This window comes from Schistocerca serialis, chromosome 6 (genome assembly GCF_023864345.2).
Source record: "Schistocerca serialis cubense isolate TAMUIC-IGC-003099 chromosome 6, iqSchSeri2.2, whole genome shotgun sequence".
In the NCBI taxonomy this organism is placed as follows: Eukaryota; Metazoa; Arthropoda; class Insecta; order Orthoptera; family Acrididae; genus Schistocerca; species Schistocerca serialis.
In genome coordinates, this window is record NC_064643.1 from 684,435,421 (window position 1) to 684,459,609 (window position 24,189).

The window sequence follows — 24,189 nt, forward strand, 5'->3', positions numbered from 1 at the left end:
TCATTCAGAAATCAACTTAAATGTGTTCAAAACAAAGATGAGGTGACTTACCGAACAAAAGCGCTGGCAGGTCGATAGACACACAAACAAACACAAACACACACACAAAATTCAAGCTTTCGCAACAAACTGTTGCCTCATCAGGAAAGAGGGAAGGAGAGGGGAAGACGAAAGGAAGTGGGTTTTAAGGGAGAGGGTAAGGAGTCATTCCAATCCCGGGAGCGGAAAGACTTACCTTAGGGGGAAAAAAGGACAGGTATACACACGCACATATCCATCCACACATACAGACACAAGCAGACATATTTAAAGACAAAGAGTTTGGGCAGAGATGTCAGTCGAGGCAGAAGTGTAGAGGCAAAGAAGTTGTTGAAAGACAGGTGAGGTATGAGTGGCGGCAACTTGAAATTAGCGGAGATTGAGGCCTGGCGGATGACGAGAAGAGAGGATATACTGAAGGGCAAGTTCCCATCTCCGGAGTTCGGATAGGTTGGTGTTGGTGGGAAGTATCCAGATAACCCGGACGGTGTAACACTGTGCCAAGATGTGCTGGCTGTGCACCAAGGCATGTTTAGCCACAGGGTGATCCTCATTACCAACAAACACTGTCTGCCTGTGTCCATTCATGCGAATGGACAGTTTGTTGCTGGTCATTCCCACATAGAATGCATCACAGTGTAGGCAGGTCAGTTGGTAAATCACGTGGGTGCTTTCACACGTGGCTCTGCCTCTGATCGTGTACACCTTCCGGGTTACAGGACTGGAGTAGGTGGTGGTGGGAGGGTGCATGGGACAGGTTTTGCATCGGGGGCGGTTACAAGGATAGGAGCCAGAGGGTAGGGAAGGTGGTTTGGGGATTTCATAGGGATGAACTAACAGGTTACGAAGGTTAGGTGGACGGCGGAAAGACACTCTTGGCGGAGTGGGGAGGATTTCATGAAGGATGGATCTCATTTCAGGGCAGGATTTGAGGAAGTCGTATCCCTGCTGGAGAGCCACATTCAGAGTCTGGTCCAGTCCCGGAAAGTATCCTGTCACAAGTGGGGCACTTTTGTGGTTCTTCTGTGGGGGATTCTGGGTTTGAGGGGACGAGGAAGTGGCTCTGGTTATTTGCTTCTGTACCAGGTCGGGAGGGTAGTTGCGGGATGCGAAAGCTGTTTTCAGGTTGTTGGTGTAATGATTCAGGGATTCCGGACTGGAGCAGATTCGTTTGCCACGAAGACCTAGGCTGTAGGGAAGGGACCGTTTGATGTGGAATGGGTGGCAGCTGTCATAATGGAGGTACTGTTGCTTGTTGGTGGGTTTGATGTGGACGGACGTGTGAAGTTGGCCATTGGACAGGTGGAGGTCAACGTCAAGGAAAGTGGCATGGGATTTGGAGTAGGACCAGGTGAAACTGATGGAACCAAAGGAGTTGAGGTTGGAGAGGAAGTTCTGGAGTTCTTCTTCACTGTGAGTCCAGATCATGAAGATGTCATCAATAAATCTGTACCAAACTTTGGGTTGGCAGACTTGGGTAACCAAGAAGGCTTCCTCTAAGCGACCCATGAATAGGTTGGCGTACGAGGGGGCCATCCTGGTGCCCATGGCTGTTCCCTTTAATTGTTGGTATGTCTGGCCCTCAAAAGTGAAGAAGTTGTGGGTCAGGATGAAGCTGGCTAAGGTGATGAGGAAAGAGGTTTTAGGTAGGGTGGCAGGTGATCGGCGTGAAAGGAAATGCTCCATCGCAGCGAGGCCCTGGACGTGCGGAATATTTGTGTATAAGGAAGTGGCATCAATGGTTACAAGGATGGTTTCTGGGGGTAACAGATTGGGTAAGGATTCCAGGCGTTCAAGGAAGTGGTTGGTGTCCTTGATGAAGGATGGGAGACTGCATGTAATGGGTTGAAGGTGTTGATCTACGTAGGCAGAGATGCGTTCTGTGGGGGCTTGGTAACCAGCTACAATGGGGCGGCCGGGATGATTGGGTTTGTGGATTTTAGGAAGAAGGTAGAAGGTAGGGGTGCGGGGTGTCGGTGGGGTCAGGAGGTTGATGGAGTCAGGTGAAAGGTTTTGCAGGGGGCCTAAGGTTCTGAGGATTCCTTGAAGCTCCGCCTGGACATCGGGAATGGGGTTACCTTGGCAAACTTTGTATGTGGTGTTGTCTGAAAGCTGACGCAGTCCCTCAGCCACATACTCCCGACGATCAAGTACCACGGTCGTGGAACCCTTGTCCGCCGGAAGAATGACGATGGATCGGTCAGCCTTCAGATCACGGATAGCCTGGGCTTCAGCAGTGGTGATGTTGGGTGTAGGATTAAGGTTTTTTAAGAAGGATTGAGATGCAAGGCTGGAAGTCAGAAATTCCTGGAAGGTTTGGAGAGGGTGATTTTGAGGAAGAGGAGGTGGGTCCCGCTGTGACGGAGGACGGAACTGTTCCAGGCAGGGTTCAATTTGGATGGTGTCTTGAGGAGTCGGATCATTAGGAGTAGGATTAGGATCATTTTTCTTCGTGGCAAAGTGATACTTCCAGCAGAGAGTACGGGTGTAGGACAGTAAATCTTTGACGAGGGCTGTTTGGTTGAATCTGGGAGTGGGGCTGAAGGTGAGGCCTTTGGATAGGACAGAGGTTTCGGATTGGGAGAGAGGTTTGGAGGAAAGGTTAACTACTGAATTAGGGTGTTGTGGTTCCAGATTGTGTTGATCGGAATTTTGAGGTTTTGGAGGGAGTGGAGCTGGAAGTGGGAGATTGAGTAGATGGGAGAGACTGGGTTTGTGTGCAATGAGAGGAGGTTGAGGTTTGCTGGAAAGGTTGTGAAGGGTGAGTGAGTTGCCTTTCCGGAGGTGGGAAACCAGGAGATTGGATAGTTTTTTGAGGTGGAGGGTGGCATGCTGTTCTAATTTACGGTTGGCCTGTAGGAGGATGCTCTGAACAGCCGGTGTGGATGTGGGGGAGGAAAGATTAAGGACTTTTATTAAGGATAGGAGTTGACGGGTGTGTTCATTGGCTGAGTTGATGTGTAGGTAAAGGATTAGGTGGGTGAGGGCAATGGATTGTTCAGTTTGGAACTGGTATAGGGACTGATGGAAGGAAGGGTTGCAGCCAGAGATGGGAACTTTGAGTGTGAGGCCTTTGGGGGTAATGCCAAATGTCAGACAAGCCTGAGAAAATAAAATATGCGAGCGTAATCTGGCTAGGGCGAAGGCATGTTTGCGGAGGGAATGTAAATAAAACTTAATGGGGTCATTGTGGGGGTGTTGTGAGGGTGACATGGTGTTAGAAGGTGGAAAGTGTAACCTGAGGTGAAATGAAAATGAAAATAAAAATATATGAGGAGAGATAAAGGTGAACCGGAAAGAAACTGGAGATCTGGAATGAAAAAAGGCGAAAAGGTGTTGGTTACAGCTGGGCTATGTTGGACTTGGGTTGGTAGACAACGATGTGCATAAAGGTTAGGTGGTTGTGTTGCCGCCAAAACACGTTAAAGGACGGAGAAATTCGGGAAAATTTCGAAAAAACTGCGTGTAGTATATTAAAAGGAGTGGTATTGTGGTGGCAGATTATGAAAATGAGGCTAACAATTGTCTGACGAAGAAATAATGGCGTTAAAACCTGTGGGAAGCGGCTAAAAATGATCGGTGATGTGGGAAAAACGGAAATGGAAATAAAGCGAAAGTTATTAGAACTGGCCGAAATGGTTGTTTAAAAGGTGAAAGGAGCTGTTTGTGAACTAGAAACGGTGGATATTATAGCGGCGGTAGTGCTGAAAGCGGCAAAAAAATTTTTTGGTTATGGTTTGGAAGTGGGTTACGTATTGTTGAGTATATATATAGGCGGGATAAAATAGTATAGCAGATTACGGTAAAAAGGAGAAGGTGAATACAAAGTGAAACTACTGGCAAAAACAGAAAGAGGAAAATAAGACGACAGAAAAGATTTCGAAATGGAACAGTGACAATAACAAACGTAATTGTTGGATTCAAATTAATGATATCAATATAATGGAAGGAAACATTCCACGTGGGAAAAATTATATATAAAAACAAAGATGAGGTGACTTACCGAACAAAAGCGCTGGCAGGTCGATAGACACACAAACAAACACAAACACACACACAAAATTCAAGCTTTCGCAACAAACTGTTGCCTCATCAGGAAAGAGGGAAGGAGAGGGGAAGACGAAAGGAAGTGGGTTTTAAGGGAGAGGGTAAGGAGTCATTCCAATCCCGGGAGCGGAAAGACTTACCTTAGGGGGAAAAAAGGACAGGTATACACACGCACATATCCATCCACACATACAGACACAAGCAGACATATTTAAAGACAAAGAGTTTGGGCAGAGATGTCAGTCGAGGCAGAAGTGTAGAGGCAAAGAAGTTGTTGAAAGACAGGTGAGGTATGAGTGGCGGCAACTTGAAATTAGCGGAGATTGAGGCCTGGCGGATGACGAGAAGAGAGGATATACTGAAGGGCAAGTTCCCATCTCCGGAGTTCGGATAGGTTGGTGTTGGTGGGAAGTATCCAGATAACCCGGACGGTGTAACACTGTGCCAAGATGTGCTGGCTGTGCACCAAGGCATGTTTAGCCACAGGGTGATCCTCATTACCAACAAACACTGTCTGCCTGTGTCCATTCATGCGAATGGACAGTTTGTTGCTGGTAATTCCCACATAGAATGCATCACAGTGTAGGCAGGTCAGTTGGTAAATCACGTGGGTGCTTTCACACGTGGCTCTGCCTCTGATCGTGTACACCTTCCGGGTTACAGGACTGGAGTAGGTGGTGGTGGGAGGGTGCATGGGACAGGTTTTGCATCGGGGGCGGTTACAAGGATAGGAGCCAGAGGGTAGGGAAGGTGGTTTGGGGATTTCATAGGGATGAACTAACAGGTTACGAAGGTTAGGTGGACGGCGGAAAGACACTCTTGGCGGAGTGGGGAGGATTTCATGAAGGATGGATCTCATTTCAGGGCAGGATTTGAGGAAGTCGTATCCCTGCTGGAGAGCCACATTCAGAGTCTGGTCCAGTCCCGGAAAGTATCCTGTCACAAGTGGGGCACTTTTGTGGTTCTTCTGTGGGGGATTCTGGGTTTGAGGGGACGAGGAAGTGGCTCTGGTTATTTGCTTCTGTACCAGGTCGGGAGGGTAGTTGCGGGATGCGAAAGCTGTTTTCAGGTTGTTGGTGTAATGATTCAGGGATTCCGGACTGGAGCAGATTCGTTTGCCACGAAGACCTAGGCTGTAGGGAAGGGACCGTTTGATGTGGAATGGGTGGCAGCTGTCATAATGGAGGTACTGTTGCTTGTTGGTGGGTTTGATGTGGACGGACGTGTGAAGTTGGCCATTGGACAGGTGGAGGTCAACGTCAAGGAAAGTGGCATGGGATTTGGAGTAGGACCAGGTGAAACTGATGGAACCAAAGGAGTTGAGGTTGGAGAGGAAGTTCTGGAGTTCTTCTTCACTGTGAGTCCAGATCATGAAGATGTCATCAATAAATCTGTACCAAACTTTGGGTTGGCAGACTTGGGTAACCAAGAAGGCTTCCTCTAAGCGACCCATGAATAGGTTGGCGTACGAGGGGGCCATCCTGGTGCCCATGGCTGTTCCCTTTAATTGTTGGTATGTCTGGCCCTCAAAAGTGAAGAAGTTGTGGGTCAGGATGAAGCTGGCTAAGGTGATGAGGAAAGAGGTTTTAGGTAGGGTGGCAGGTGATCGGCGTGAAAGGAAATGCTCCATCGCAGCGAGGCCCTGGACGTGCGGAATATTTGTGTATAAGGAAGTGGCATCAATGGTTACAAGGATGGTTTCTGGGGGTAACAGATTGGGTAAGGATTCCAGGCGTTCAAGGAAGTGGTTGGTGTCCTTGATGAAGGATGGGAGACTGCATGTAATGGGTTGAAGGTGTTGATCTACGTAGGCAGAGATGCGTTCTGTGGGGGCTTGGTAACCAGCTACAATGGGGCGGCCGGGATGATTGGGTTTGTGGATTTTAGGAAGAAGGTAGAAGGTAGGGGTGCGGGGTGTCGGTGGGGTCAGGAGGTTGATGGAGTCAGGTGAAAGGTTTTGCAGGGGGCCTAAGGTTCTGAGGATTCCTTGAAGCTCCGCCTGGACATCGGGAATGGGGTTACCTTGGCAAACTTTGTATGTGGTGTTGTCTGAAAGCTGACGCAGTCCCTCAGCCACATACTCCCGACGATCAAGTACCACGGTCGTGGAACCCTTGTCCGCCGGAAGAATGACGATGGATCGGTCAGCCTTCAGATCACGGATAGCCTGGGCTTCAGCAGTGGTGATGTTGGGTGTAGGATTAAGGTTTTTTAAGAAGGATTGAGATGCAAGGCTGGAAGTCAGAAATTCCTGGAAGGTTTGGAGAGGGTGATTTTGAGGAAGAGGAGGTGGGTCCCGCTGTGACGGAGGACGGAACTGTTCCAGGCAGGGTTCAATTTGGATGGTGTCTTGAGGAGTCGGATCATTAGGAGTAGGATTAGGATCATTTTTCTTCGTGGCAAAGTGATACTTCCAGCAGAGAGTACGGGTGTAGGACAGTAAATCTTTGACGAGGGCTGTTTGGTTGAATCTGGGAGTGGGGCTGAAGGTGAGGCCTTTGGATAGGACAGAGGTTTCGGATTGGGAGAGAGGTTTGGAGGAAAGGTTAACTACTGAATTAGGGTGTTGTGGTTCCAGATTGTGTTGATCGGAATTTTGAGGTTTTGGAGGGAGTGGAGCTGGAAGTGGGAGATTGAGTAGATGGGAGAGACTGGGTTTGTGTGCAATGAGAGGAGGTTGAGGTTTGCTGGAAAGGTTGTGAAGGGTGAGTGAGTTGCCTTTCCGGAGGTGGGAAACCAGGAGATTGGATAGTTTTTTGAGGTGGAGGGTGGCATGCTGTTCTAATTTACGGTTGGCCTGTAGGAGGATGCTCTGAACAGCCGGTGTGGATGTGGGGGAGGAAAGATTAAGGACTTTTATTAAGGATAGGAGTTGACGGGTGTGTTCATTGGCTGAGTTGATGTGTAGGTAAAGGATTAGGTGGGTGAGGGCAATGGATTGTTCAGTTTGGAACTGGTATAGGGACTGATGGAAGGAAGGGTTGCAGCCAGAGATGGGAACTTTGAGTGTGAGGCCTTTGGGGGTAATGCCAAATGTCAGACAAGCCTGAGAAAATAAAATATGCGAGCGTAATCTGGCTAGGGCGAAGGCATGTTTGCGGAGGGAATGTAAATAAAACTTAATGGGGTCATTGTGGGGGTGTTGTGAGGGTGACATGGTGTTAGAAGGTGGAAAGTGTAACCTGAGGTGAAATGAAAATGAAAATAAAAATATATGAGGAGAGATAAAGGTGAACCGGAAAGAAACTGGAGATCTGGAATGAAAAAAGGCGAAAAGGTGTTGGTTACAGCTGGGCTATGTTGGACTTGGGTTGGTAGACAACGATGTGCATAAAGGTTAGGTGGTTGTGTTGCCGCCAAAACACGTTAAAGGACGGAGAAATTCGGGAAAATTTCGAAAAAACTGCGTGTAGTATATTAAAAGGAGTGGTATTGTGGTGGCAGATTATGAAAATGAGGCTAACAATTGTCTGACGAAGAAATAATGGCGTTAAAACCTGTGGGAAGCGGCTAAAAATGATCGGTGATGTGGGAAAAACGGAAATGGAAATAAAGCGAAAGTTATTAGAACTGGCCGAAATGGTTGTTTAAAAGGTGAAAGGAGCTGTTTGTGAACTAGAAACGGTGGATATTATAGCGGCGGTAGTGCTGAAAGCGGCAAAAAAATTTTTTGGTTATGGTTTGGAAGTGGGTTACGTATTGTTGAGTATATATATAGGCGGGATAAAATAGTATAGCAGATTACGGTAAAAAGGAGAAGGTGAATACAAAGTGAAACTACTGGCAAAAACAGAAAGAGGAAAATAAGACGACAGAAAAGATTTCGAAATGGAACAGTGACAATAACAAACGTAATTGTTGGATTCAAATTAATGATATCAATATAATGGAAGGAAACATTCCACGTGGGAAAAATTATATATAAAAACAAAGATGAGGTGACTTACCGAACAAAAGCGCTGGCAGGTCGATAGACACACAAACAAACACAAACACACACACAAAATTCAAGCTTTCGCAACAAACTGTTGCCTCATCAGGAAAGAGGGAAGGAGAGGGGAAGACGAAAGGAAGTGGGTTTTAAGGGAGAGGGTAAGGAGTCATTCCAATCCCGGGAGCGGAAAGACTTACCTTAGGGGGAAAAAAGGACAGGTATACACACGCACATATCCATCCACACATACAGACACAAGCAGACATATTTAAAGACAAAGAGTTTGGGCAGAGATGTCAGTCGAGGCAGAAGTGTAGAGGCAAAGAAGTTGTTGAAAGACAGGTGAGGTATGAGTGGCGGCAACTTGAAATTAGCGGAGATTGAGGCCTGGCGGATGACGAGAAGAGAGGATATACTGAAGGGCAAGTTCCCATCTCCGGAGTTCGGATAGGTTGGTGTTGGTGGGAAGTATCCAGATAACCCGGACGGTGTAACACTGTGCCAAGATGTGCTGGCTGTGCACCAAGGCATGTTTAGCCACAGGGTGATCCTCATTACCAACAAACACTGTCTGCCTGTGTCCATTCATGCGAATGGACAGTTTGTTGCTGGTCATTCCCACATAGAATGCATCACAGTGTAGGCAGGTCAGTTGGTAAATCACGTGGGTGCTTTCACACGTGGCTCTGCCTCTGATCGTGTACACCTTCCGGGTTACAGGACTGGAGTAGGTGGTGGTGGGAGGGTGCATGGGACAGGTTTTGCATCGGGGGCGGTTACAAGGATAGGAGCCAGAGGGTAGGGAAGGTGGTTTGGGGATTTCATAGGGATGAACTAACAGGTTACGAAGGTTAGGTGGACGGCGGAAAGACACTCTTGGCGGAGTGGGGAGGATTTCATGAAGGATGGATCTCATTTCAGGGCAGGATTTGAGGAAGTCGTATCCCTGCTGGAGAGCCACATTCAGAGTCTGGTCCAGTCCCGGAAAGTATCCTGTCACAAGTGGGGCACTTTTGTGGTTCTTCTGTGGGGGATTCTGGGTTTGAGGGGACGAGGAAGTGGCTCTGGTTATTTGCTTCTGTACCAGGTCGGGAGGGTAGTTGCGGGATGCGAAAGCTGTTTTCAGGTTGTTGGTGTAATGATTCAGGGATTCCGGACTGGAGCAGATTCGTTTGCCACGAAGACCTAGGCTGTAGGGAAGGGACCGTTTGATGTGGAATGGGTGGCAGCTGTCATAATGGAGGTACTGTTGCTTGTTGGTGGGTTTGATGTGGACGGACGTGTGAAGTTGGCCATTGGACAGGTGGAGGTCAACGTCAAGGAAAGTGGCATGGGATTTGGAGTAGGACCAGGTGAAACTGATGGAACCAAAGGAGTTGAGGTTGGAGAGGAAGTTCTGGAGTTCTTCTTCACTGTGAGTCCAGATCATGAAGATGTCATCAATAAATCTGTACCAAACTTTGGGTTGGCAGACTTGGGTAACCAAGAAGGCTTCCTCTAAGCGACCCATGAATAGGTTGGCGTACGAGGGGGCCATCCTGGTGCCCATGGCTGTTCCCTTTAATTGTTGGTATGTCTGGCCCTCAAAAGTGAAGAAGTTGTGGGTCAGGATGAAGCTGGCTAAGGTGATGAGGAAAGAGGTTTTAGGTAGGGTGGCAGGTGATCGGCGTGAAAGGAAATGCTCCATCGCAGCGAGGCCCTGGACGTGCGGAATATTTGTGTATAAGGAAGTGGCATCAATGGTTACAAGGATGGTTTCTGGGGGTAACAGATTGGGTAAGGATTCCAGGCGTTCAAGGAAGTGGTTGGTGTCCTTGATGAAGGATGGGAGACTGCATGTAATGGGTTGAAGGTGTTGATCTACGTAGGCAGAGATGCGTTCTGTGGGGGCTTGGTAACCAGCTACAATGGGGCGGCCGGGATGATTGGGTTTGTGGATTTTAGGAAGAAGGTAGAAGGTAGGGGTGCGGGGTGTCGGTGGGGTCAGGAGGTTGATGGAGTCAGGTGAAAGGTTTTGCAGGGGGCCTAAGGTTCTGAGGATTCCTTGAAGCTCCGCCTGGACATCGGGAATGGGGTTACCTTGGCAAACTTTGTATGTGGTGTTGTCTGAAAGCTGACGCAGTCCCTCAGCCACATACTCCCGACGATCAAGTACCACGGTCGTGGAACCCTTGTCCGCCGGAAGAATGACGATGGATCGGTCAGCCTTCAGATCACGGATAGCCTGGGCTTCAGCAGTGGTGATGTTGGGTGTAGGATTAAGGTTTTTTAAGAAGGATTGAGATGCAAGGCTGGAAGTCAGAAATTCCTGGAAGGTTTGGAGAGGGTGATTTTGAGGAAGAGGAGGTGGGTCCCGCTGTGACGGAGGACGGAACTGTTCCAGGCAGGGTTCAATTTGGATGGTGTCTTGAGGAGTCGGATCATTAGGAGTAGGATTAGGATCATTTTTCTTCGTGGCAAAGTGATACTTCCAGCAGAGAGTACGGGTGTAGGACAGTAAATCTTTGACGAGGGCTGTTTGGTTGAATCTGGGAGTGGGGCTGAAGGTGAGGCCTTTGGATAGGACAGAGGTTTCGGATTGGGAGAGAGGTTTGGAGGAAAGGTTAACTACTGAATTAGGGTGTTGTGGTTCCAGATTGTGTTGATCGGAATTTTGAGGTTTTGGAGGGAGTGGAGCTGGAAGTGGGAGATTGAGTAGATGGGAGAGACTGGGTTTGTGTGCAATGAGAGGAGGTTGAGGTTTGCTGGAAAGGTTGTGAAGGGTGAGTGAGTTGCCTTTCCGGAGGTGGGAAACCAGGAGATTGGATAGTTTTTTGAGGTGGAGGGTGGCATGCTGTTCTAATTTACGGTTGGCCTGTAGGAGGATGCTCTGAACAGCCGGTGTGGATGTGGGGGAGGAAAGATTAAGGACTTTTATTAAGGATAGGAGTTGACGGGTGTGTTCATTGGCTGAGTTGATGTGTAGGTAAAGGATTAGGTGGGTGAGGGCAATGGATTGTTCAGTTTGGAACTGGTATAGGGACTGATGGAAGGAAGGGTTGCAGCCAGAGATGGGAACTTTGAGTGTGAGGCCTTTGGGGGTAATGCCAAATGTCAGACAAGCCTGAGAAAATAAAATATGCGAGCGTAATCTGGCTAGGGCGAAGGCATGTTTGCGGAGGGAATGTAAATAAAACTTAATGGGGTCATTGTGGGGGTGTTGTGAGGGTGACATGGTGTTAGAAGGTGGAAAGTGTAACCTGAGGTGAAATGAAAATGAAAATAAAAATATATGAGGAGAGATAAAGGTGAACCGGAAAGAAACTGGAGATCTGGAATGAAAAAAGGCGAAAAGGTGTTGGTTACAGCTGGGCTATGTTGGACTTGGGTTGGTAGACAACGATGTGCATAAAGGTTAGGTGGTTGTGTTGCCGCCAAAACACGTTAAAGGACGGAGAAATTCGGGAAAATTTCGAAAAAACTGCGTGTAGTATATTAAAAGGAGTGGTATTGTGGTGGCAGATTATGAAAATGAGGCTAACAATTGTCTGACGAAGAAATAATGGCGTTAAAACCTGTGGGAAGCGGCTAAAAATGATCGGTGATGTGGGAAAAACGGAAATGGAAATAAAGCGAAAGTTATTAGAACTGGCCGAAATGGTTGTTTAAAAGGTGAAAGGAGCTGTTTGTGAACTAGAAACGGTGGATATTATAGCGGCGGTAGTGCTGAAAGCGGCAAAAAAATTTTTTGGTTATGGTTTGGAAGTGGGTTACGTATTGTTGAGTATATATATAGGCGGGATAAAATAGTATAGCAGATTACGGTAAAAAGGAGAAGGTGAATACAAAGTGAAACTACTGGCAAAAACAGAAAGAGGAAAATAAGACGACAGAAAAGATTTCGAAATGGAACAGTGACAATAACAAACGTAATTGTTGGATTCAAATTAATGATATCAATATAATGGAAGGAAACATTCCACGTGGGAAAAATTATATATAAAAACAAAGATGAGGTGACTTACCGAACAAAAGCGCTGGCAGGTCGATAGACACACAAACAAACACAAACACACACACAAAATTCAAGCTTTCGCAACAAACTGTTGCCTCATCAGGAAAGAGGGAAGGAGAGGGGAAGACGAAAGGAAGTGGGTTTTAAGGGAGAGGGTAAGGAGTCATTCCAATCCCGGGAGCGGAAAGACTTACCTTAGGGGGAAAAAAGGACAGGTATACACACGCACATATCCATCCACACATACAGACACAAGCAGACATATTTAAAGACAAAGAGTTTGGGCAGAGATGTCAGTCGAGGCAGAAGTGTAGAGGCAAAGAAGTTGTTGAAAGACAGGTGAGGTATGAGTGGCGGCAACTTGAAATTAGCGGAGATTGAGGCCTGGCGGATGACGAGAAGAGAGGATATACTGAAGGGCAAGTTCCCATCTCCGGAGTTCGGATAGGTTGGTGTTGGTGGGAAGTATCCAGATAACCCGGACGGTGTAACACTGTGCCAAGATGTGCTGGCTGTGCACCAAGGCATGTTTAGCCACAGGGTGATCCTCATTACCAACAAACACTGTCTGCCTGTGTCCATTCATGCGAATGGACAGTTTGTTGCTGGTCATTCCCACATAGAATGCATCACAGTGTAGGCAGGTCAGTTGGTAAATCACGTGGGTGCTTTCACACGTGGCTCTGCCTCTGATCGTGTACACCTTCCGGGTTACAGGACTGGAGTAGGTGGTGGTGGGAGGGTGCATGGGACAGGTTTTGCATCGGGGGCGGTTACAAGGATAGGAGCCAGAGGGTAGGGAAGGTGGTTTGGGGATTTCATAGGGATGAACTAACAGGTTACGAAGGTTAGGTGGACGGCGGAAAGACACTCTTGGCGGAGTGGGGAGGATTTCATGAAGGATGGATCTCATTTCAGGGCAGGATTTGAGGAAGTCGTATCCCTGCTGGAGAGCCACATTCAGAGTCTGGTCCAGTCCCGGAAAGTATCCTGTCACAAGTGGGGCACTTTTGTGGTTCTTCTGTGGGGGATTCTGGGTTTGAGGGGACGAGGAAGTGGCTCTGGTTATTTGCTTCTGTACCAGGTCGGGAGGGTAGTTGCGGGATGCGAAAGCTGTTTTCAGGTTGTTGGTGTAATGATTCAGGGATTCCGGACTGGAGCAGATTCGTTTGCCACGAAGACCTAGGCTGTAGGGAAGGGACCGTTTGATGTGGAATGGGTGGCAGCTGTCATAATGGAGGTACTGTTGCTTGTTGGTGGGTTTGATGTGGACGGACGTGTGAAGTTGGCCATTGGACAGGTGGAGGTCAACGTCAAGGAAAGTGGCATGGGATTTGGAGTAGGACCAGGTGAAACTGATGGAACCAAAGGAGTTGAGGTTGGAGAGGAAGTTCTGGAGTTCTTCTTCACTGTGAGTCCAGATCATGAAGATGTCATCAATAAATCTGTACCAAACTTTGGGTTGGCAGACTTGGGTAACCAAGAAGGCTTCCTCTAAGCGACCCATGAATAGGTTGGCGTACGAGGGGGCCATCCTGGTGCCCATGGCTGTTCCCTTTAATTGTTGGTATGTCTGGCCCTCAAAAGTGAAGAAGTTGTGGGTCAGGATGAAGCTGGCTAAGGTGATGAGGAAAGAGGTTTTAGGTAGGGTGGCAGGTGATCGGCGTGAAAGGAAATGCTCCATCGCAGCGAGGCCCTGGACGTGCGGAATATTTGTGTATAAGGAAGTGGCATCAATGGTTACAAGGATGGTTTCTGGGGGTAACAGATTGGGTAAGGATTCCAGGCGTTCAAGGAAGTGGTTGGTGTCCTTGATGAAGGATGGGAGACTGCATGTAATGGGTTGAAGGTGTTGATCTACGTAGGCAGAGATGCGTTCTGTGGGGGCTTGGTAACCAGCTACAATGGGGCGGCCGGGATGATTGGGTTTGTGGATTTTAGGAAGAAGGTAGAAGGTAGGGGTGCGGGGTGTCGGTGGGGTCAGGAGGTTGATGGAGTCAGGTGAAAGGTTTTGCAGGGGGCCTAAGGTTCTGAGGATTCCTTGAAGCTCCGCCTGGACATCGGGAATGGGGTTACCTTGGCAAACTTTGTATGTGGTGTTGTCTGAAAGCTGACGCAGTCCCTCAGCCACATACTCCCGACGATCAAGTACCACGGTCGTGGAACCCTTGTCCGCCGGAAGAATGACGATGGATCGGTCAGCCTTCAGATCACGGATAGCCTGGGCTTCAGCAGTGGTGATGTTGGGTGTAGGATTAAGGTTTTTTAAGAAGGATTGAGATGCAAGGCTGGAAGTCAGAAATTCCTGGAAGGTTTGGAGAGGGTGATTTTGAGGAAGAGGAGGTGGGTCCCGCTGTGACGGAGGACGGAACTGTTCCAGGCAGGGTTCAATTTGGATGGTGTCTTGAGGAGTCGGATCATTAGGAGTAGGATTAGGATCATTTTTCTTCGTGGCAAAGTGATACTTCCTCCGTCACAGCGGGACCCACCTCCTCTTCCTCAAAATCACCCTCTCCAAACCTTCCAGGAATTTCTGACTTCCAGCCTTGCATCTCAATCCTTCTTAAAAAACCTTAATCCTACACCCAACATCACCACTGCTGAAGCCCAGGCTATCCGTGATCTGAAGGCTGACCGATCCATCGTCATTCTTCCGGCGGACAAGGGTTCCACGACCGTGGTACTTGATCGTCGGGAGTATGTGGCTGAGGGACTGCGTCAGCTTTCAGACAACACCACATACAAAGTTTGCCAAGGTAACCCCATTCCCGATGTCCAGGCGGAGCTTCAAGGAATCCTCAGAACCTTAGGCCCCCTGCAAAACCTTTCACCTGACTCCATCAACCTCCTGACCCCACCGACACCCCGCACCCCTACCTTCTACCTTCTTCCTAAAATCCACAAACCCAATCATCCCGGCCGCCCCATTGTAGCTGGTTACCAAGCCCCCACAGAACGCATCTCTGCCTGCGTAGATCAACACCTTCAACCCATTACATGCAGTCTCCCATCCTTCATCAAGGACACCAACCACTTCCTTGAACGCCTGGAATCCTTACCCAATCTGTTACCCCCAGAAACCATCCTTGTAACCATTGATGCCACTTCCTTATACACAAATATTCCGCACGTCCAGGGCCTCGCTGCGATGGAGCATTTCCTTTCACGCCGATCACCTGCCACCCTACCTAAAACCTCTTTCCTCATCACCTTAGCCAGCTTCATCCTGACCCACAACTTCTTCACTTTTGAGGGCCAGACATACCAACAATTAAAGGGAACAGCCATGGGCACCAGGATGGCCCCCTCGTACGCCAACCTATTCATGGGTCGCTTAGAGGAAGCCTTCTTGGTTACCCAAGTCTGCCAACCCAAAGTTTGGTACAGATTTATTGATGACATCTTCATGATCTGGACTCACAGTGAAGAAGAACTCCAGAACTTCCTCTCCAACCTCAACTCCTTTGGTTCCATCAGTTTCACCTGGTCCTACTCCAAATCCCATGCCACTTTCCTTGACGTTGACCTCCACCTGTCCAATGGCCAACTTCACACGTCCGTCCACATCAAACCCACCAACAAGCAACAGTACCTCCATTATGACAGCTGCCACCCATTCCACATCAAACGGTCCCTTCCCTACAGCCTAGGTCTTCGTGGCAAACGAATCTGCTCCAGTCCGGAATCCCTGAATCATTACACCAACAACCTGAAAACAGCTTTCGCATCCCGCAACTACCCTCCCGACCTGGTACAGAAGCAAATAACCAGAGCCACTTCCTCGTCCCCTCAAACCCAGAATCCCCCACAGAAGAACCACAAAAGTGCCCCACTTGTGACAGGATACTTTCCGGGACTGGACCAGACTCTGAATGTGGCTCTCCAGCAGGGATACGACTTCCTCAAATCCTGCCCTGAAATGAGATCCATCCTTCATGAAATCCTCCCCACTCCGCCAAGAGTGTCTTTCCGCCGTCCACCTAACCTTCGTAACCTGTTAGTTCATCCCTATGAAATCCCCAAACCACCTTCCCTACCCTCTGGCTCCTATCCTTGTAACCGCCCCCGATGCAAAACCTGTCCCATGCACCCTCCCACCACCACCTACTCCAGTCCTGTAACCCGGAAGGTGTACACGATCAGAGGCAGAGCCACGTGTGAAAGCACCCACGTGATTTACCAACTGACCTGCCTACACTGTGATGCATTCTATGTGGGAATGACCAGCAACAAACTGTCCATTCGCATGAATGGACACAGGCAGACAGTCTTTGTTGGTAATGAGGATCACCCTGTGGCTAAACATGCCTTGGTGCACAGCCAGCACATCTTGGCACAGTGTTACACCGTCCGGGTTATCTGGATACTTCCCACCAACACCAACCTGTCCGAACTCCGGAGATGGGAACTTGCCCTTCAGTATATCCTCTCTTCTCGTCATCCGCCAGGCCTCAATCTCCGCTAATTTCAAGTTGCCGCCACTCATACCTCACCTGTCTTTCAACAACTTCTTTGCCTCTACACTTCTGCCTCGACTGACATCTCTGCCCAAACTCTTTGTCTTTAAATATGTCTGCTTGTGTCTGTATGTGTGGATGGATATGTGCGTGTGTATACCTGTCCTTTTTTCCCCCTAAGGTAAGTCTTTCCGCTCCCGGGATTGGAATGACTCCTTACCCTCTCCCTTAAAACCCACTTCCTTTCGTCTTCCCCTCTCCTTCCCTCTTTCCTGATGAGGCAACAGTTTGTTGCGAAAGCTTGAATTTTGTGTGTGTGTTTGTGTTTGTTTGTGTGTCTATCGACCTGCCAGCGCTTTTGTTCGGTAAGTCACCTCATCTTTGTTTTTATATATAATTTTTCCCACGTGGAATGTTTCCTTCCATTATATTGATATCATTAATTTGAATCCAACAATTACGTTTGTTATTGTCACTGTTCCATTTCGAAATCTTTTCTGTCGTCTTATTTTCCTCTTTCTGTTTTTGCCAGTAGTTTCACTTTGTATTCACCTTCTCCTTTTTACCGTAATCTGCTATACTATTTTATCCCGCCTATATATATACTCAACAATACGTAACCCACTTCCAAACCATAACCAAAAAATTTTTTTGCCGCTTTCAGCACTACCGCCGCTATAATATCCACCGTTTCTAGTTCACAAACAGCTCCTTTCACCTTTTAAACAACCATTTCGGCCAGTTCTAATAACTTTCGCTTTATTTCCATTTCCGTTTTTCCCACATCACCGATCATTTTTAGCCGCTTCCCACAGGTTTTAACGCCATTATTTCTTCGTCAGACAATTGTTAGCCTCATTTTCATAATCTGCCACCACAATACCACTCCTTTTAATATACTACACGCAGTTTTTTCGAAATTTTCCCGAATTTCTCCGTCCTTTAACGTGTTTTGGCGGCAACACAACCACCTAACCTTTATGCACATCGTTGTCTACCAACCCAAGTCCAACATAGCCCAGCTGTAACCAACACCTTTTCGCCTTTTTTCATTCCAGATCTCCAGTTTCTTTCCGGTTCACCTTTATCTCTCCTCATATATTTTTATTTTCATTTTCATTTCACCTCAGGTTACACTTTCCACCTTCTAACACCATGTCACCCTCACAACACCCCCACAATGACCCCATTAAGTTTTATTTACATTCCCTCCGCAAACATGCCTTCGCCCTAGCCAGATTACGCTCGCATATTTTATTTTCTCAGGCTTGTCTGACATTTGGCATTACCCCCAAAGGCCTCACACTCAAAGTTCCCATCTCTGGCTGCAACCCTTCCTTCCATCAGTCCCTATACCAGTTCCAAACTGAACAATCCATTGCCCTCACCCACCTAATCCTTTACCTACACATCAACTCAGCCAATGAACACACCCGTCAACTCCTATCCTTAATAAAAGTCCTTAATCTTTCCTCCCCCACATCCACACCGGCTGTTCAGAGCATCCTCCTACAGGCCAACCGTAAATTAGAACAGCATGCCACCCTCCACCTCAAAAAACTATCCAATCTCCTGGTTTCCCACCTCCGGAAAGGCAACTCACTCACCCTTCACAACCTTTCCAGCAAACCTCAACCTCCTCTCATTGCACACAAACCCAGTCTCTCCCATCTACTCAATCTCCCACTTCCAGCTCCACTCCCTCCAAAACCTCAAAATTCCGATCAACACAATCTGGAACCACAACACCCTAATTCAGTAGTTAACCTTTCCTCCAAACCTCTCTCCCAATCCGAAACCTCTGTCCTATCCAAAGGCCTCACCTTCAGCCCCACTCCCAGATTCAACCAAACAGCCCTCGTCAAAGATTTACTGTCCTACACCCGTACTCTCTGCTGGAAGTATCACTTTGCCACGAAGAAAAATGATCCTAATCCTACTCCTAATGATCCGACTCCTCAAGACACCATCCAAATTGAACCCTGCCTGGAACAGTTCCGTCCTCCGTCACAGCGGGACCCACCTCCTCTTCCTCAAAATCACCCTCTCCAAACCTTCCAGGAATTTCTGACTTCCAGCCTTGCATCTCAATCCTTCTTAAAAAACCTTAATCCTACACCCAACATCACCACTGCTGAAGCCCAGGCTATCCGTGATCTGAAGGCTGACCGATCCATCGTCATTCTTCCGGCGGACAAGGGTTCCACGACCGTGGTACTTGATCGTCGGGAGTATGTGGCTGAGGGACTGCGTCAGCTTTCAGACAACACCACATACAAAGTTTGCCAAGGTAACCCCATTCCCGATGTCCAGGCGGAGCTTCAAGGAATCCTCAGAACCTTAGGCCCCCTGCAAAACCTTTCACCTGACTCCATCAACCTCCTGACCCCACCGACACCCCGCACCCCTACCTTCTATCTTCTTCCTAAAATCCACAAACCCAATCATCCCGGCCGCCCCATTGTAGCTGGTTACCAAGCCCCCACAGAACGCATCTCTGCCTACGTAGATCAACACCTTCAACCCATTACATGCAGTCTCCCATCCTTCATCAAGGACACCAACCACTTCCTTGAACGCCTGGAATCCTTACCCAATCTGTTACCCCCAGAAACCATCCTTGTAACCATTGATGCCACTTCCTTATACACAAATATTCCGCACGTCCAGGGCCTCGCTGCGATGGAGCATTTCCTTTCACGCCGATCACCTGCCACCCTACCTAAAACCTCTTTCCTCATCACCTTAGCCAGCTTCATCCTGACCCACAACTTCTTCACTTTTGAGGGCCAGACATACCAACAATTAAAGGGAACAGCCATGGGCACCAGGATGGCCCCCTCGTACGCCAACCTATTCATGGGTCGCTTAGAGGAAGCCTTCTTGGTTACCCAAGTCTGCCAACCCAAAGTTTGGTACAGATTTATTGATGACATCTTCATGATCTGGACTCACAGTGAAGAAGAACTCCAGAACTTCCTCTCCAACCTCAACTCCTTTGGTTCCATCAGTTTCACCTGGTCCTACTCCAAATCCCATGCCACTTTCCTTGACGTTGACCTCCACCTGTCCAATGGCCAACTTCACACGTCCGTCCACATCAAACCCACCAACAAGCAACAGTACCTCCATTATGACAGCTGCCACCCATTCCACATCAAACGGTCCCTTCCCTACAGCCTAGGTCTTCGTGGCAAACGAATCTGCTCCAGTCCGGAATCCCTGAATCATTACACCAACAACCTGAAAACAGCTTTCGCATCCCGCAACTACCCTCCCGACCTGGTACAGAAGCAAATAACCAGAGCCACTTCCTCGTCCCCTCAAACCCAGAATCCCCCACAGAAGAACCACAAAAGTGCCCCACTTGTGACAGGATACTTTCCGGGACTGGACCAGACTCTGAATGTGGCTCTCCAGCAGGGATACAACTTCCTCAAATCCTGCCCTGAAATGAGATCCATCCTTCATGAAATCCTCCCCACTCCGCCAAGAGTGTCTTTCCGCCGTCCACCTAACCTTCGTAACCTGTTAGTTCATCCCTATGAAATCCCCAAACCACCTTCCCTACCCTCTGGCTCCTATCCTTGTAACCGCCCCCGATGCAAAACCTGTCCCATGCACCCTCCCACCACCACCTACTCCAGTCCTGTAACCCGGAAGGTGTACACGATCAGAGGCAGAGCCACGTGTGAAAGCACCCACGTGATTTACCAACTGACCTGCCTACACTGTGATGCATTCTATGTGGGAATGACCAGCAACAAACTGTCCATTCGCATGAATGGACACAGGCAGACAGTGTTTGTTGGTAATGAGGATCACCCTGTGGCTAAACATGCCTTGGTGCACAGCCAGCACATCTTGGCACAGTGTTACACCGTCCGGGTTATCTGGATACTTCCCACCAACACCAACCTATCCGAACTCCGGAGATGGGAACTTGCCCTTCAGTATATCCTCTCTTCTCGTCATCCGCCAGGCCTCAATCTCCGCTAATTTCAAGTTGCCGCCACTCATACCTCACCTGTCTTTCAACAACTTCTTTGCCTCTACACTTCTGCCTCGACTGACATCTCTGCCCAAACTCTTTGTCTTTAAATATGTCTGCTTGTGTCTGTATGTGTGGATGGATATGTGCGTGTGTATACCTGTCCTTTTATCCCCCTAAGGTAAGTCTTTCCGCTCCCGGGATTGGAATGACTCCTTACCCTCTCCCTTAAAACCCACTTCCTTTCGTCTTCCCCTCTCCTTCCCTCTTTCCTGATGAGGCAACAGTTTGTTGCGAAAGCTTGAATTTTGTGTGTGTGTTTGTGTTTGTTTGTGTGTCTATCGACCTGCCAGCGCTTTTGTTCGGTAAGTCACCTCATCTTTGTTTTTATATATAATTTTTCCCACGTGGAATGTTTCCTTCCATTATATTGATATCATTAATTTGAATCCAACAATTACGTTTGTTATTGTCACTGTTCCATTTCGAAATCTTTTCTGTCGTCTTATTTTCCTCTTTCTGTTTTTGCCAGTAGTTTCACTTTGTATTCACCTTCTCCTTTTTACCGTAATCTGCTATACTATTTTATCCCGCCTATATATATACTCAACAATACGTAACCCACTTCCAAACCATAACCAAAAAAAATTTTTTTGCCGCTTTCAGCACTACCGCCGCTATAATATCCACCGTTTCTAGTTCACAAACAGCTCCTTTCACCTTTTAAACAACCATTTCGGCCAGTTCTAATAACTTTCGCTTTATTTCCATTTCCGTTTTTCCCACATCACCGATCATTTTTAGCCGCTTCCCACAGGTTTTAACGCCATTATTTCTTCGTCAGACAATTGTTAGCCTCATTTTCATAATCTGCCACCACAATACCACTCCTTTTAATATACTACACGCAGTTTTTTCGAAATTTTCCCGAATTTCTCCGTCCTTTAACGTGTTTTGGCGGCAACACAACCACCTAACCTTTATGCACATCGTTGTCTACCAACCCAAGTCCAACATAGCCCAGCTGTAACCAACACCTTTTCGCCTTTTTTCATTCCAGATCTCCAGTTTCTTTCCGGTTCACCTTTATCTCTCCTCATATATTTTTATTTTTATTTTCATTTTCATTTCACCTCAGGTTACACTTTCCACCTTCTAACACCATGTCACCCTCACAACACCCCCACAATGACCCCATTAAGTTTTATTTACATTCCCTCCGCAAACATGCCTTCGCCCTAGCCAGATTACGCTCGCATATTTTATTTTCTCAGGCTTGTCTGACATTTGGCATTACCCCCAAAGGCCTCACACTCAAAGTTCCCATCTCTGGCTGCAACCCTTCCTTCCATCAGTCCCTATACCAGTTCCAAACTGAACAATCCATTGCCCTCACCCACCTAATCCTTTACCTACACATCAACTCAGCCAATGAACACACCCGTCAACTCCTATCCTTAATAAAAGTCCTTAATCTTTCCTCCCCCACATCCACACCGGCTGTTCAGAGCATCCTCCTACAGGCCAACCGTAAATTAGAACAGCATGCCACCCTCCACCTCAAAAAACTATCCAATCTCCTGGTTTCCCACCTCCGGAAAGGCAACTCACTCACCCTTCACAACCTTTCCAGCAAACCTCAACCTCCTCTCATTGCACACAAACCCAGTCTCTCCCATCTACTCAATCTCCCACTTCCAGCTCCACTCCCTCCAAAACCTCAAAATTCCGATCAACACAATCTGGAACCACAACACCCTAATTCAGTAGTTAACCTTTCCTCCAAACCTCTCTCCCAATCCGAAACCTCTGTCCTATCCAAAGGCCTCACCTTCAGCCCCACTCCCAGATTCAACCAAACAGCCCTCGTCAAAGATTTACTGTCCTACACCCGTACTCTCTGCTGGAAGTATCACTTTGCCACGAAGAAAAATGATCCTAATCCTACTCCTAATGATCCGACTCCTCAAGACACCATCCAAATTGAACCCTGCCTGGAACAGTTCCGTCCTCCGTCACAGCGGGACCCACCTCCTCTTCCTCAAAATCACCCTCTCCAAACCTTCCAGGAATTTCTGACTTCCAGCCTTGCATCTCAATCCTTCTTAAAAAACCTTAATCCTACACCCAACATCACCACTGCTGAAGCCCAGGCTATCCGTGATCTGAAGGCTGACCGATCCATCGTCATTCTTCCGGCGGACAAGGGTTCCACGACCGTGGTACTTGATCGTCGGGAGTATGTGGCTGAGGGACTGCGTCAGCTTTCAGACAACACCACATACAAAGTTTGCCAAGGTAACCCCATTCCCGATGTCCAGGCGGAGCTTCAAGGAATCCTCAGAACCTTAGGCCCCCTGCAAAACCTTTCACCTGACTCCATCAACCTCCTGACCCCACCGACACCCCGCACCCCTACCTTCTACCTTCTTCCTAAAATCCACAAACCCAATCATCCCGGCCGCCCCATTGTAGCTGGTTACCAAGCCCCCACAGAACGCATCTCTGCCTACGTAGATCAACACCTTCAACCTATTACATGCAGTCTCCCATCCTTCATCAAGGACACCAACCACTTCCTTGAACGCCTGGAATCCTTACCCAATCTGTTACCCCCAGAAACCATCCTTGTAACCATTGATGCCACTTCCTTATACACAAATATTCCGCACGTCCAGGGCCTCGCTGCGATGGAGCATTTCCTTTCACGCCGATCACCTGCCACCCTACCTAAAACCTCTTTCCTCATCACCTTAGCCAGCTTCATCCTGACCCACAACTTCTTCACTTTTGAGGGCCAGACATACCAACAATTAAAGGGAACAGCCATGGGCACCAGGATGGCCCCCTCGTACGCCAACCTATTCATGGGTCGCTTAGAGGAAGCCTTCTTGGTTACCCAAGTCTGCCAACCCAAAGTTTGGTACAGATTTATTGATGACATCTTCATGATCTGGACTCACAGTGAAGAAGAACTCCAGAACTTCCTCTCCAACCTCAACTCCTTTGGTTCCATCAGTTTCACCTGGTCCTACTCCAAATCCCATGCCACTTTCCTTGACGTTGACCTCCACCTGTCCAATGGCCAACTTCACACGTCCGTCCACATCAAACCCACCAACAAGCAACAGTACCTCCATTATGACAGCTGCCACCCATTCCACATCAAACGGTCCCTTCCCTACAGCCTAGGTCTTCGTGGCAAACGAATCTGCTCCAGTCCGGAATCCCTGAATCATTACACCAACAACCTGAAAACAGCTTTCGCATCCCGCAACTACCCTCCCGACCTGGTACAGAAGCAAATAACCAGAGCCACTTCCTCGTCCCCTCAAACCCAGAATCCCCCACAGAAGAACCACAAAAGTGCCCCACTTGTGACAGGATACTTTCCGGGACTGGACCAGACTCTGAATGTGGCTCTCCAGCAGGGATACGACTTCCTCAAATCCTGCCCTGAAATGAGATCCATCCTTCATGAAATCCTCCCCACTCCGCCAAGAGTGTCTTTCCGCCGTCCACCTAACCTTCGTAACCTGTTAGTTCATCCCTATGAAATCCCCAAACCACCTTCCCTACCCTCTGGCTCCTATCCTTGTAACCGCCCCCGATGCAAAACCTGTCCCATGCACCCTCCCACCACCACCTACTCCAGTCCTGTAACCCGGAAGGTGTACACGATCAGAGGCAGAGCCACGTGTGAAAGCACCCACGTGATTTACCAACT

At 48.2% G+C, this 24,189-nt stretch overlaps 1 protein-coding gene and 1 long non-coding RNA gene across 3 annotated transcripts in view; one reads left to right on the plus strand and one right to left on the minus strand.

Moving 5' to 3' along the window:
- The window catches only part of LOC126485116 (uncharacterized), a 34,453-nt gene extending 29,886 nt beyond the window's left edge, over positions 1 to 4,567 (minus strand). Inside the window, exon 1 of one of the 2 annotated variants that reach the window (XR_007587908.1) lies at positions 4,043 to 4,567. This is a non-coding gene — a long non-coding RNA (uncharacterized LOC126485116). Of the gene's footprint in view, positions 1 to 51; positions 551 to 4,042 lie in introns of those variants that run through there. The other variant, XR_007587907.1, reaches the window with a different exon arrangement.
- LOC126485115 (synaptic vesicle glycoprotein 2B-like) overlaps positions 1 to 24,189 on the plus strand; it is a 299,914-nt gene that overhangs the window by 214,300 nt on the left and 61,425 nt on the right. The window lies entirely within an intron of this gene.